General features: G+C 40.5%; 1 protein-coding gene across 2 annotated transcripts in view; it reads left to right on the top strand.

The window, feature by feature from the left end:
- The first annotated feature begins 10,156 nt into the window (after nucleotides 1-10,156).
- SMCO2 (single-pass membrane protein with coiled-coil domains 2) overlaps nucleotides 10,157-13,215 on the top strand; it is a 34,343-nt gene continuing 31,284 nt past the window's right edge. For both annotated transcript variants that reach the window (XM_058743265.1, XM_058743264.1), the window contains exon 1: nucleotides 10,157-10,357. The gene's annotated coding sequence lies outside the window, so the exon portion shown is untranslated. The remainder of the gene's footprint in view (nucleotides 10,358-13,215) is intronic.

Genomic DNA, 13,215 nt, shown 5'->3' with positions numbered 1-13,215 from the left:
CTTTTTAAACAACACTGTTTTTTTTCCCAATTACGGAAGCTGTCAGGCCCATTGTGAAAAAGTATTGAAAACTGCAGATAAGCAACAAAACAAATAACAAAAATCAAGTATGATCCCACCATCCAAATTTAATCATCATTGACACTTTTATTGTTTTCTTTTAGCCTTTCTATATGAATCAGTATGAAAAAATAGGTTTCCAAAGGGATTATATTGGGTATAATGTTTTATAAACTACCTTTTCCCTCACTTGGCAATACATTCTAAATATTTTTTTAATGTTCATTTTTGAGAGTGAGAGAGAGAACACAAGTGGGGAAGGGGCAGACAGAGAGAGACACAGAATCCAAAGCAGGCTCCAGGCTCTGAGCTGTCAGCACAGAGCCCGACGTGGGACTTGAACTCACAAACTATGAGATCATGACCTGAGCTGAAGTCAGACACTCAACTGACTGAGCCACCCAAGTGCCTCAATACATTCTAAATATTTTGTCATGATATCACATATCTTCAGACCATCATATTTTTAAATAAACTTTGTATTTTAGAGCAGTTTCTAGGTTCAGAGCAAACTTGAGTGGAAGGGGCAGAGATTTATCAAATGCTCCTTGCCCCACATATGCATAGACTCCCTCATTATCAATATCTTCCAGACCACCAAGCTGCATGGCCTTCTAGTATTCTCATTCTCTTAATCAAGTCCTACTGTTGAATGTTCACATTATTTCCAGGGATTATATTCAAAACACATAGAAAACATGTAAAAGCCAGCAGGTATGGATCAACCAATCAGAATGACCAGCCCATCAGACCACAGCTGGGTTCTGGAGACCCCAGACTGTACCACGCGTGAACTTAAGTTTAGTGTTTAACAATTTTTTTTTTTTTGGGGGGGGGACAGAGAGAGACAGAGCATGAACGGGGGAGGGGCAGAGAGAGAGGGAGACACAGAATCGGAAACAGGCTCCAGGCTCCGAGCCATCAGCCCAGAGCCCGACGCGGGGCACGAACCCACGGACCACGAGATCGTGACCTGGCTGAAGTCGGACGCTTAACCGACTGCGCCACCCAGGTGCCCCAAGTTTAGTGTTTAAATGGAAGGATGTTCTAGAGCAGGACTTAGAAGGCAGGCAGTTCTTGCAGGGAGGGCTTCAAGTAGCATCTATTTAACCAGTGCCAGCAAAAGATTTTCAATATTTTAAGAGTCTATATTGTTTTATAGATGCTAATTTTCTCAATATCAGAATATTAATTAAAATTACAAATAGAACATCTATGAACATCTTTGCACAGATATATCTTTGCACAGATCTCTGATTACTCCTAGATGGAACATGTACTGAGTCAAAACATTTGATACATTCTTAGGCCCTTTAGGATATTCCTAAATTGTTTTTCAAAAGTTAACACAATTTACACTTTTACCAAGCTTAATACGTTTTTTAAAAAGAAAAAAATCTAACTTAACCATTAAATCTTGTGGGGTTGGTGTTTTGTTTTTTGTTTTGTTTTGTTTTGTTTTGTTTTGCCTCTTTGTTCCTTTCAACCCAGTATGTCCACTCTTAGATATGCATCCAAGAAAAATAGTCTTGTATGTGCAAAAAGAGGCATATACAGGGACATTTATTGTAGTGTGGTGTTCATAGTATGAACAACAACCCAACTTTGTTCTTTCCCAAGATTGCTTTGGCTACTTGAGGTCTTTTGTGGTTTCATACAAATTTTAGTATTACTTTTTCTAGTTGTTATTTTAATAGAGATTGCATTAGATGTGCAGATTGCTGTGGGTAATATGGACATCCTAACCATATTTGTTCTCCCAATTCATGATCATTGAATATTTTTCCATTTGTTTCTGCCACATTCAGTTTCATTCATCAATGTTTTATAATTTTCAGAATACAGGTCTTTTACCTCCTAGGTTAAGCTTATTCCTAAGTATTTTATTATTTTTGGTGCAATTGCAAATGGGGCTATTTCCTTAATTTCTCTTTCTGCTACTTCATTATTACTGTAAAGAAATACAATAGATTTCTGTACATTAATTTTGTATCCTGTGACTTTACTGAACTTATTTTTCGGTTCTAGTAGTTTTTTGGTGGAGTCTTTAGGGTTTTCTATATATAGTATCACGTCATCTACAAATAGTAAAAGTTTTACTTCTTCTTTACTGATTTGGATGTCTTTTATTCCTTCTTGTCTGATTGCTGTGGCTAGAATTGTAGTCCTATGTTGAATAAAAGTGGTGAGAGTGGACATTTCTTATTGTTCCTGCTCTTAGGGGAAAAGCTCCAAGTTTTTCATCATTGAGTATGATGTTAGCTGTGGAGTTTTCATAGAAGGCCTTTATTATGTTGAGGTATGTTCCCTCTAACCTACTTTGTTAGAGTTTTTATCATGAATGGATGTTGTACTTTGTTGAATGGTTTTTCTGCATATATTGAAATGATTGTATGGTTTTTTTTGCTTTTCAGGTTTTTTTTAAAGTTTATTTATTTATTTTGAGAGAGAGAGAGAGAGAGAGAGAGAGAGAGCAGGGGAGGGGCAGAGAGAGAGGGAGAGAGAGAGAATCCCAAGCAAGCTCTGTGCTGTCAGCATGCAGCCCAATGTGGGGCTCAATCTCAGGAATTGTGAGATCATGACCTGAGTCAAAACCAAGAGTTGGAAGCTTAATGACTGAGCCACCCACATGCCCCATTGTTTTGTTTTTTTTTTTATCCTTTCTCTTGTTGATATGATATATCACATTGATTGATTTGCAAATGTTGAACCACATTTGCATTCCTGGAATGAATTCCACTTGATCATGATGAATGATTTTTAAAAACATATTGTTGGGGCACCTGGGTGGCTCAGTCAGTTAAGTGTCCACGTTAGGCTCAGGTCATGATCTCACCCTTTGTGAGCTCGAGCCCCGCATCGGGCTCTGTGCTGACAGCTCAGAGCCTGGAGCCTGCTTCAGATTCTGTATCTCCCTCTCTCTCTGCCCCTCCCCCTCTCGTGCTCTGTCTTCTGTCTCTCAAAAATAAACATTGAAAAAAATAAAAAAAAAAAACCATATTGCTGAATTCAGTTCTCTAACATTTTGTTGAGAATTTTTGCATCTATGTTCATCAGAGAAATTGATCTATAGTTCTCTCTCTCTTTTTGCAATGTTTTTATCTGTTTTTGTTGTCAGGATAATGCTGGCCTCATAGACTGAATTTGGAAGCTTTCCTGCCTTTTCTATGTTTGGAATAGTTTGAGAAAAATTAGTATTATCTCTTCATTAAATGTTTGGTAGAATTCACCTGTGGAGCCATCTGGTCTTGAACTTTTGTTTCTTGGGAGTTTTCTGATTCCGATTCAATTTCATTGCTAATAATATGTCTGTTCAAATGTTCTATTTCTTCCTGATTCAGTTTTGGAAGGTTTTATGTTTCTAGGAATTTATCCATTTCTTCTAGTTTGTCCAATTTGTTGGCATATAATCTTTCTTTTTTTTTTTTAATTTTTTTTTTTAACGTTTATTTATTTTTGAGACAGAGAGAGACAGAGCATGAACGGGGGAGGGTCAGAGAGAGGGAGACACAGAATCTGAAACAGGCTCCAGGCTCCGAGCTGTTAGCACAGAGCCCGACGCGGGGCTTGAACTCACGGACCGCGAAATCATGACCTGAGCCAAAGTAGGCCGCCTAACCCACTGAGCCACCCAGGCACCCCGGCATATAATTTTTCTTAATGTTCTCTTGAACAAGAGGGAGAATGGATGGTTAAAATACTTTATGGAAATTGATGGTGTGAAACATTACACAATGATTAAAAAGAATGAGGAAGATGTACAAGACTGACTTAGAAGGTCCTGAGACATAATGAAAAAGAAAAGCATGTGTGGGACATAATATGCAGTATGAGCACAGTAATAGTATATAAAAAGCATTTGAATATGTAACAATGTATAAATGTATATATGTATAATGAAACTATATATGAGTATGTCAGTATCTGGGAAGAACACACATGGAAATATTGGGGTTTCTGAGGAACAAAGTAGGATTATAAGGTGGGTAAAAGGTTTTCTCATTTTTTAGTGTGTGTGTTTTTATCATGTTTTAATTCTTATAATGATAAACTTTTCCTATTGTATGATTTTTAACAATAGCCTTTAAAATATGAAATAAAGAGATTGAACTTGGTTGTTTTACTTTTGTATTTTGTTTTATTTTTTTTCTCCTAGCAGAAGAATCCTTTCCTCCCCAAACCTTGAAGTAAAATTCCAACATGTATGATACCTAGGTCTAATTACAAACCAGCCTCAAGGGCCTGAGGTCTCTGCATCATATAAGCCCCCCACACTTGATATCATACCCTGCTATCACTGTTTTGAAATTCTTATTAATTTTTAATAAGGGGCCCCATTGTTTCACTTTATATCGGGCCCCATAAATGACATAGCCAGTCATAACCATAGATTAAAACTCTCCACGTTCCAAGAGTGTTTTGTGAGTTTTCAAAGTGTCAGAACCACTGAGTAGTACTGCACTGAGTAGCCACCTGGGGATTAGAGCCATGGAAGTCAGCCTCCTAAGAGTGTTCTAAGAAACTCTGCACATCCAGGTCCTGAAGTCAGAGCTTCAAATGACTGAGAATGAAATATATGGGCTCGAGTCTTTGCAGTCAAAGACATGCCAGTGCCAGACGCATCTGTAACTCTTCCAATGCACAACGTTTCTTTCTTTTTTTTTTTTAATTTTTTTTAATGTTTATTTATTTATTTATTTATTTTTTAATTTTTTTTAACGTTTATTTATTTTTGAGACAGAGAGAGACAGAGCATGAACAGGGGAGGGTCAAAGAGAAGGAGACACAGAATCTGAAACAGGCTCCAGGCTCTGAGCTGTCAGCACAGAGCCCGACTTGGGGCTCGAACTCACGGACCGCGAGATCATGACCTGAGCCGAAGCTGGCCGCTTAACCGACTGAGCCACCCAGGCACCCCAATGTTTATTTATTTATTTATTTATTTATTTAAATTTTTTTTTCAACGTTTTTTATTTATTTTTGGGACAGAGAGAGACGGAGCATGAACGGGGGAGGGGCAGAGAGAGAGGGAGACACAGAATCTGAAATAGGCTCCAGGCTCTGAGCTGTCAGCACAGAGCCGGACGCGGGGCTTGAACTCACGGACCGCGAGATCATGACCTGAGCCGAAGTCGGCCGCCCAACCGACTGAGCCACCCAGGCGCCCCTCACAACGTTTCTTTCCAAATGCCTTCCTGATTTCTGTGGAAATTCCCTATGATTACCGGTAAAGCCCAAATCTGCATATGATATAAAAGTGAAAACTTTTTAACTAGAACCCTTGGTTAAAATCAAAATGTAATCTTTTCATGTTATCTTGTTATCATGTTATCTTGGAGGCGATAAGATGACTGATGTTTCAGGTACAGGGAGACGATGAGAAAATCTGCATCCTATGGTATTTTTTTTTCCATTGGCAGAAAAATTAAATTTCCTTCTTAGGGCTTACTTTCTTGGGCTTCGAAAATGATTTCATTTTTCTCCTTCTATGTCAATGGAATCAAGTGAAAGGAGATTTAGTGGGCAGAAAAGATTAATTGTATTTCTGTCATGCAAAAGGAAATGAAATGAGTCTCACAGGGCTTGTCTCGGAAAACCCACACCAGTGCTTAGAAACCTCTGATTCATTTTCTAACAGCTTGCTCAGAAACCATGTATTCCTTTCTAATAAGCTGCCTGAAATTGCTGTGTTCCTACAGCATGACTTGAGTCATGTCATGTCCTTTGATGGGAATCCTTACTAAGTCCCCATTGCTGGCAGGCTTGTCTGCCTTCCTTCCTTTCTTTCCTCCTTTCTGAAATCTGCGCTGTACAGAAAATCACAAAAATTCCTGCCACTCCAAAATAGCCCCTTTTAACCTGTGGGTGAACATCCTGCAAATTATTTCTCTATGAAAAGATAAAATACCAATTATGGCTATAAATATGTATTGACATGCATGGGTCTTTCCTCATTGCCTTCTCTTCCATTTAATTGGTTAAAACATCAATTAAATGACATTTGCATAAACTATCTCTTCATCAAATTCCAAGTTCGAACTCCTTACATTGGCATTTAAGACGGGTCCCAACTCCACAGCAGATTTTCTTCCCTCTTCTTCATTTATCTGAACAACATTCGATTCAGTCACACTTATTACGTAGTCCTCTTTAAAAGTATTAGAAATGCCCCTAGGTAGGCATCCTTCCAATAATCCCTTTGCTCTGCAATGCTGCAGCAATCCTATAAACATCACTCGAGTCCTGCCATGCATCATAGACTGACTTACTGTTACTTATCTTTTTCTAAGCTGAAGGTAAAGACTGTCTTGAACATCCTTTCATCCTTTGCCTTATTTAGCATAGGGCCCTAGATTCAGTAAGCAGCTGATAAATAGTTGATAATAGAGATAAGGATACTGTTACCACCACATAAGGGGACTTGACACTGATGTTTTATTCCTAAATATCTGGGAAGCTTGTAGGCACTACTTTCCCTAATCTTTCTCATTATATGTGTTCTCTATCACTTCCTTTAGCTGCAAATCTGACATCACTCTTGTTTAGGGTCTAATAAGAGAGTTTTGGCTTCTAAGACCTTTCCTTCCTATCATGGGACAGAGTACAATCTTCCTCCCCGTCTCTCTCTGTCCTTTTCTCTCTTTCAACTGTTTCTTTCTTGAAAACAGTGACAATCATTTTATTAAAGGGCTGGAAGCCAGGGGCTTCCCAGATGTAGAATGAATAATGTTCTCCTTATTTTGGTGGTCAAGATATTCACCACCTGAGGTTTGGCATATTTTATTCCCCCAAGCTGCCACTTCTCTTTTTTAGTGCCTACTGTTTTCCAGGGGCTGTACTGAATGCTTTACACAATTATTCTGCTTCCTACTCACAATGAGCCTGCGAGGTAGACATTCCCCTATTTTGTTAATGAGAAAAGGGAAGCTCAGAGACACTGAGTGACTTACAGATAGCTCTCTGTCCCGGCAAAGGTTAAAAAGGAGCACATTCAAAGCAGATTATTTGACCTAACTCCTGGCTTCATAACAATGTTAGAGAGTGAATTAATAAAATATGCAAAACCTTCCATGGAAAAGTGCTCATTAAAAGGTTCTGATTCCTTTGAGAACATAAATAAACACATATTTACTCCTTTATAAGTTTAATTCCTGAAACCTCTGGGTCCTCAATGAAGCCTTTTGCCAATACATTCAAGACATAGGTTTTTCACAGGGATCCAATGCCCTTCTTGATGTAAGTGTCACATCTCAAGACTTGCTGGGCTGGAGGTGGCCTGGTGAGGGGCAGGGAGGATAAACAGGGACCAGTTGGGACAGATGCTGGGGGGCTAGACCCAGATTCAGGCCTCAGGAGCAGTCTTTCTAAGCATCTAGAGATTATGACACTGGATGAGAAGTAGTTCAAGAAAGCTGCCCAGTCATGATACCCAAGATGCAACAGTAGGGATGCCCTATGACTGTGGTTGCTAATGCTTACAAGATCTTCATGTGTGCCTGCAAGTTCACTTACATTACCCAAAATCTTTAAAAAGGATTTCCCAAAGTGTGGCCCATAAAACACAGTGCTTTGAATATAGAAAAACCTCTGGGATCAAATAAGCGTGAGAAACAAAGTGTATTATTCCCACTCCACCAACGAAATTAGATGATTAAAGCCTCTAAAAATATGAAAAATAAACAAAAAAAAAACCCTTGTAATCAAGAAGCCATATTGAAAACACTTAGGACATGAATATGTTACGAACAATAGAAATGGCAACTCTAGTAATTGAAATTCTAAGAAATTTTTGTTAAAAGAAGAGAGTTAAGATGGTAGTTCAAACACACAGAGTGAAAGGCTTTTTTCCTACAAGAGCGGAAACATGACAAGGTTTTCACACGGAGGCAAAGCAATAGTGCACAAGGCAGAGATTGCTGCCTCAGATTTAGGTCTGTTTCCTCAGAGAAATTGCGAGCTCCTTAGGGGAATGCCAGAGGTGGAACTCAAAAAAAGTTTGAGAAATTGCTAGAGAATTGATCATTAATGGCTACCATCCCCAAGAAGGAACAAGGGTGGGAGTCAAGGCAGCCTGAGGAAGAAGAAAAGCACTTCCTCTGAGGTAGAAAGGGAGTGGGAAAGGATGCAGAAAACATACGGATATTCTGGAGAGGAGGCTACACAAAGGAGCTGTCTGGCAGTGAAGAGAGCTCCCATCAGGTGGCTTCCTTCATTGCAATAGTGCCTGAGGCTGGGTCACTGCTCACAGAGGGAGCCGGCTGCATTTTGGGAACAGGGCAGAGAGGGAAAGGAACTGAGCAAGACAGAAAACAGCTGTTAGCCTCATATTTTGGGGAGGCAACAGGAAATGTATAAAGTTTTGCTGAGTAACTGTGAGAACCCAACGTGAAAAAGAGTCGTATACAGTGGTCTTGAAGGGCATGGTCTCTGGAGCCAGACTAACCAGGTTTGGGTTTGAATCCCAGATCCCTCCCTTTTTGAAAGGTGGTAAGAATTAAACTAGGTAATATATGTAAAATGCTTAGAAGAGTTGCCTGGCACATTAGTAAGCACTCATTAAGTATTAGATGTTATTTTTGTTGTCATTAAATTGTGAAGGAACCACTTATAAGAATCTTGTGATTTTCTCCCTCTTTTTTTTTTTTTCTTGTGATTTCTTTCTTAAAGAAGCATAGGGTTTCTTGGAACAACCATAGATATGAACATAGTCATGAAATGAGGCAAGAACCCAAGGCTGAAGATTGGCCCAGTGGGTACTAAGGGAAGTCACAAGATGGAGGAGTCTGGGTTTCTTCTTTTTAAAAACAATTTTTTTTAAATGTTTATTCATTTTTTGAGAGACAGAGAGAGACAGAGCATGAGCGGGGGAGGGGCAGAGAGAGAGGGAGACACAGAATCTAAACCAGGTTCCAGACTCTGAGCTGTCAGCACAGAGCTCGACATGGGGCTTGAACCCATAAACCATGAGATCATGACCTGAGCTGAAGTTGGATGCTGACCTGACTGAACCATCCAGGCACTCCTGGAGTCTGGGTTTCTAATTAGGTAGAGAGCGTAGGAAAGTCTAGGAGAAAGTTGGGACATGTACCTTGAGCTTTTAGCTGAGGAAATACTCAGGGTGATGACGAGACCTAAAATTTTGACATAGAAAACATGGCTACCATATATACATTTATTCCATTGCTTTGACAAACATTTTTTGAGTGCCTAATGCCAGCCGCTCCTAGTGCAGGGGTACAGTTGTCCACAAAGCACACAAACATCCCCGTCTTCATGGAGCCTACATTCTGGCCAGAGGACTAACAGCCACCCACAATACCCTAAACTCCCTCCTCAAATGATTGCCTTAATCTTCTGCCTAAACCAATTAGGCAGGTATTATCCAAAACATTTTTTCAGACAAAGAAATTAAATTCTGCCACAAACCAATTAGCTAATGAATGGCAAAGCCAGGTTTGAAACACTGATCTAATTTTGAAGTTCATGCCTATAAAAATTTGTATCTCCATGTTGCTGAATAATTTTGGTGGTTGTAGAGGAAAGTTTTAAGAGTTGGGGGCTTCGGATCCCTGAAGTCACCACGTTAGGCCCTTCCAGTGGGTGCTGAGCTCCTCAAGAATGATGGGAGAAGATGAGGTACCAAGGGAAATGTACGTTTGGCACTGAAGTCATAGAAGAAGTGAAAGTGGGTTGTAAAGAATGGTAAGAGGAAGTATGGATTTCAAAGGCAAAGAGGTGACGGAGCCATCAAATAGGAGTAGCCCTGGTTCGCAAGATCAACTGCTTCCTCGTTCCTGCTAAGTGGGAGGAAAACGGGAGAAGTCATGTCCTCTGTTGTAGAAGATTTTACTTAAGTGTCTTATTCAGACAAGGAGGTGAAAGGAGCAGGCATGGCAGAAGCATCTGAGGCTGGAAAGGCATCCCAGAGCATCGTGTCCGTAGGCAGATGGACAGAGGGCTGAATTTAGTTTCCAATAGTTAGCAAAAGCAAGGAAGCTGGGAGATTAGCTGGAGATGTAAGTTAAAAGAAAGCAGGCGAGCTCTGTACACCTGGAACTTTGTGAGAGGGGGTTGAAGGGTTGCACATGCCGCATTCCATGCGGAATGTCAGAGTGGACAAGTCCAACTGCAAACTCGCCTGCCTAGGTGTGTAGCTCTCACAAATGGCCTCTTCTAGGGGAAAGGTGGATCTGGCTTCACCAGAACTTTTCAGGGAAACTTAACTGTCCCCAGTCTACCCCACTGAATTGAGAGCATTTTGTGATTACCAGATTGAGAAGAACAAGGATATTAGCAGGTATATACTATTTCACAGCTGTACCGTCTCGTCACAACCTTGCCAGGAGCCTTGACATCAAATCCTTGATTATTGGAACCATGCTTTAAAATTCCTGGCACCCCAAATTGTCTGGTTAGCAGAAACTGAAGAGGGCAATCTGAGTGGCCAGGCCTGGAGAGAATCCCCCACAAAATGTAAGTTAGAGATCTCATCAGCTGTCCTTTAAAATAGTTGATCTGTTTCTTTTGATTAATGGTTCTCCAAATTTATAATGTTAAAGGTTTTGGTGAGGCTGGGGGAAGGAGGAGGGATTCATTCCAGTTGCACCAAACAGCCCTAGAGACCAAAGGTATAAACACATAGCAATGAAGAGATAGGGTGTAGGGAGGAGAAGAGGGATTCTCGTTTCAATGGTCTAGAGCGTAATATTTTCAAACTTTCATACATATATGAATCACCTGGGATCTTGTGAAAATGCAGACGCTGATTCAGTGAGACAGGGTAGGACCTGAGATTCTGCATGTTTAGCAAGCTCCCAGGTGGTGCTGATACTGCAGGTGTGCAAACCACACCGTGAGTAATGAGGACCTACACTACATAACTCGTCAAGAGTTAGTTTCAGGGGCGCCTGGCTGGCTTGATCAGTAGCACAATGTGACTCTTGATCTGGAGGTCTTGAGTCCAAGACCCACACTAGGTGTAGAGATTACTAAAAAAAAGTTAGCCTCAAAAGATAGCTTGTTTTTGAGATGAGAAGGTTATTAAGTAACCCATCAAAACATACTGGGCATCAAATGTACATATAACAGTAGGATAATTGCCACCCTCATAGCCAGAACTTGCAGGTTTAAATCTTGATTCTACCATTTTCTAGCAATAAAATTTGGGCAAATCATGGACCATCTCTGAGTCTCAGTTTCTGCATCTAAAAAATAGAGGCAAGGGACACCTGGGTGGCTCAGTCGGTTGAGCGTCCGACTTCGGCTCAGGTCATGACATCGCGGTCTGTGAGTTCGAGCCCCGCATCGGGCTCTGTGCTGGCAGCTCAGAGCCTGGAGCCTGCTTTCGATTCTGTGTCTCCCTCTCTCTCTGCCCCTCCCCTGCTCATGCTCTGTCCCTCTCTCTGTCCAAATAAATAAACATTAAAAAAAAATTTTTTTTTAAATTTTTTTTTTTCAACGGTTTTTATTTATTTTTGGGACAGAGAGAGACAGAGCATGAACGGGGGAGGGGCAGAGAGAGAGGGAGACACAGAATCGGAAACAGGCTCCAGGCTCCGAGCCATCAGCCCAGAGCCTGACGCGGGGCTCGAACTCACGGACCGCGAGATCGTGACCTGGCTGAAGTCGGACGCTTAACCGACTGCGCCACCCAGGCGCCCCTAAAAAAAAATTTTTTTAAATAGAGGCAATAAGATCTGCCTGGGTTGCCTGACCATACAGGGTGGATGTGAGGATCAAATGAAACAACTTAGTGAAAGTTCTTAAGAAACTGAAGGTGCTGCACATGGGTAAGCACTATTATTCCTATTATTATTATTATTATTATTATTATTATTTTGAAGCTAAAGAAACCTGACTAATAGCTCCCATTTCTACTCTTATTCACTGTATCTAGTTGATTCACTCTGGCAAACACCCATCATCACAGAAGAAGGTGATGGTCTAGAACAAGTGTTGGCAAACTTTTTCTGTAAAGAGCAGGATCGCAAATATTTTAGGTTTTGCAGGCCAGGTAGTAAATATTTTAGGCTTTGCATGCCAAATTTACATCACTCTTGCAACCATTCAACTCGGTCATTGCAGCACAAAACAGTCATAGACAATATGTAAAGGAATGGGTGTGGCTGTGTTCCAATAAAATGTTATTTACAGAAACGAGGCAGGATGGATTTGGCCTGCAGGCTATAGTTTGCTGATTCCTGGGCTAGAAAATCTGTGTTGTTCAATATGGTAGCCACAGGCCACATATGGCTAATTGAATTTAAATTTATTTAGGTTAAAAAGTTTCAATTCCTCGGTTGCATTAGCACATCTCAAGTGCTCAGTAGACATAGATGGCTGGGACCTACTGTATTGAACAGTGTAGAGAAGATTTCCAACATCACAGAAAATTTTATTCGGAAGCCCTGCGCTAGATCATCTTTTGGGGTGGGGAAGAAATCCCTTATAAGTAGCTGTGAGGACGTGGAAATTCTGAGTCTTAGTTTGGCTAGTTAACCAGCTGTATGACTCTAAGTAAATCACACCATCTCCCAGAGCTTAGGACACATAAAACAGGAATAATACCTTCCTCACTGTGTTGTTGTGGGAACTGAATAAGATAATATATGAAAAGCATTGTAATCTTGTTAGGTGCTGCACAAACATAAGCCATCATTAGGATTCTGTTATTTGAAATAAGAGAAAATGTATGGATGCAGAATTGGTGTAGGTACTTGAATTGAGAGAAACAGGTTTTCTTTTGAATCACCCAATGGAAACTATTAGGATGTCAAAGAATTGTCAAAGTCAGGAAATATTATTTGCACAGTATTCTAGTTCTTGGACAGGAAAGAGACATGAAACCAGGCAGATTTCATGGCCATTTATCTTTCAAAGCTAGGAACTGCCTTAGTAATGCTCAGCACCTTCAGGAAACAGATGAAACTGTCCAGATAGGATCTGTGATGAAATTGGGCAGGTCACAGTGTCCCTCCTGAAAGAGATCAAAGTTTCAGTCTTTTTTGTCACTCTCAAAGTTAAGAAGGATGGAGCTATCTCACATCAAAGGTTCTAGTCTTTCCCTTTGCTTCTCCTTCACAAGGGTCCCCTCTGTACCACATCCACTGTGGATCCCCCCCACTGGTCAAGGGCAAAGCTCAGTTTTGCCACAGA

The sequence above is a fragment of the Neofelis nebulosa genome, chromosome 8 (assembly GCF_028018385.1).
Source record: "Neofelis nebulosa isolate mNeoNeb1 chromosome 8, mNeoNeb1.pri, whole genome shotgun sequence".
Classification (NCBI taxonomy): domain Eukaryota; kingdom Metazoa; phylum Chordata; class Mammalia; order Carnivora; family Felidae; genus Neofelis; species Neofelis nebulosa.
The sequence above is the reverse complement of the archived record's forward strand: the minus strand, read 5'-3'. Positions and strand labels throughout refer to the sequence as shown.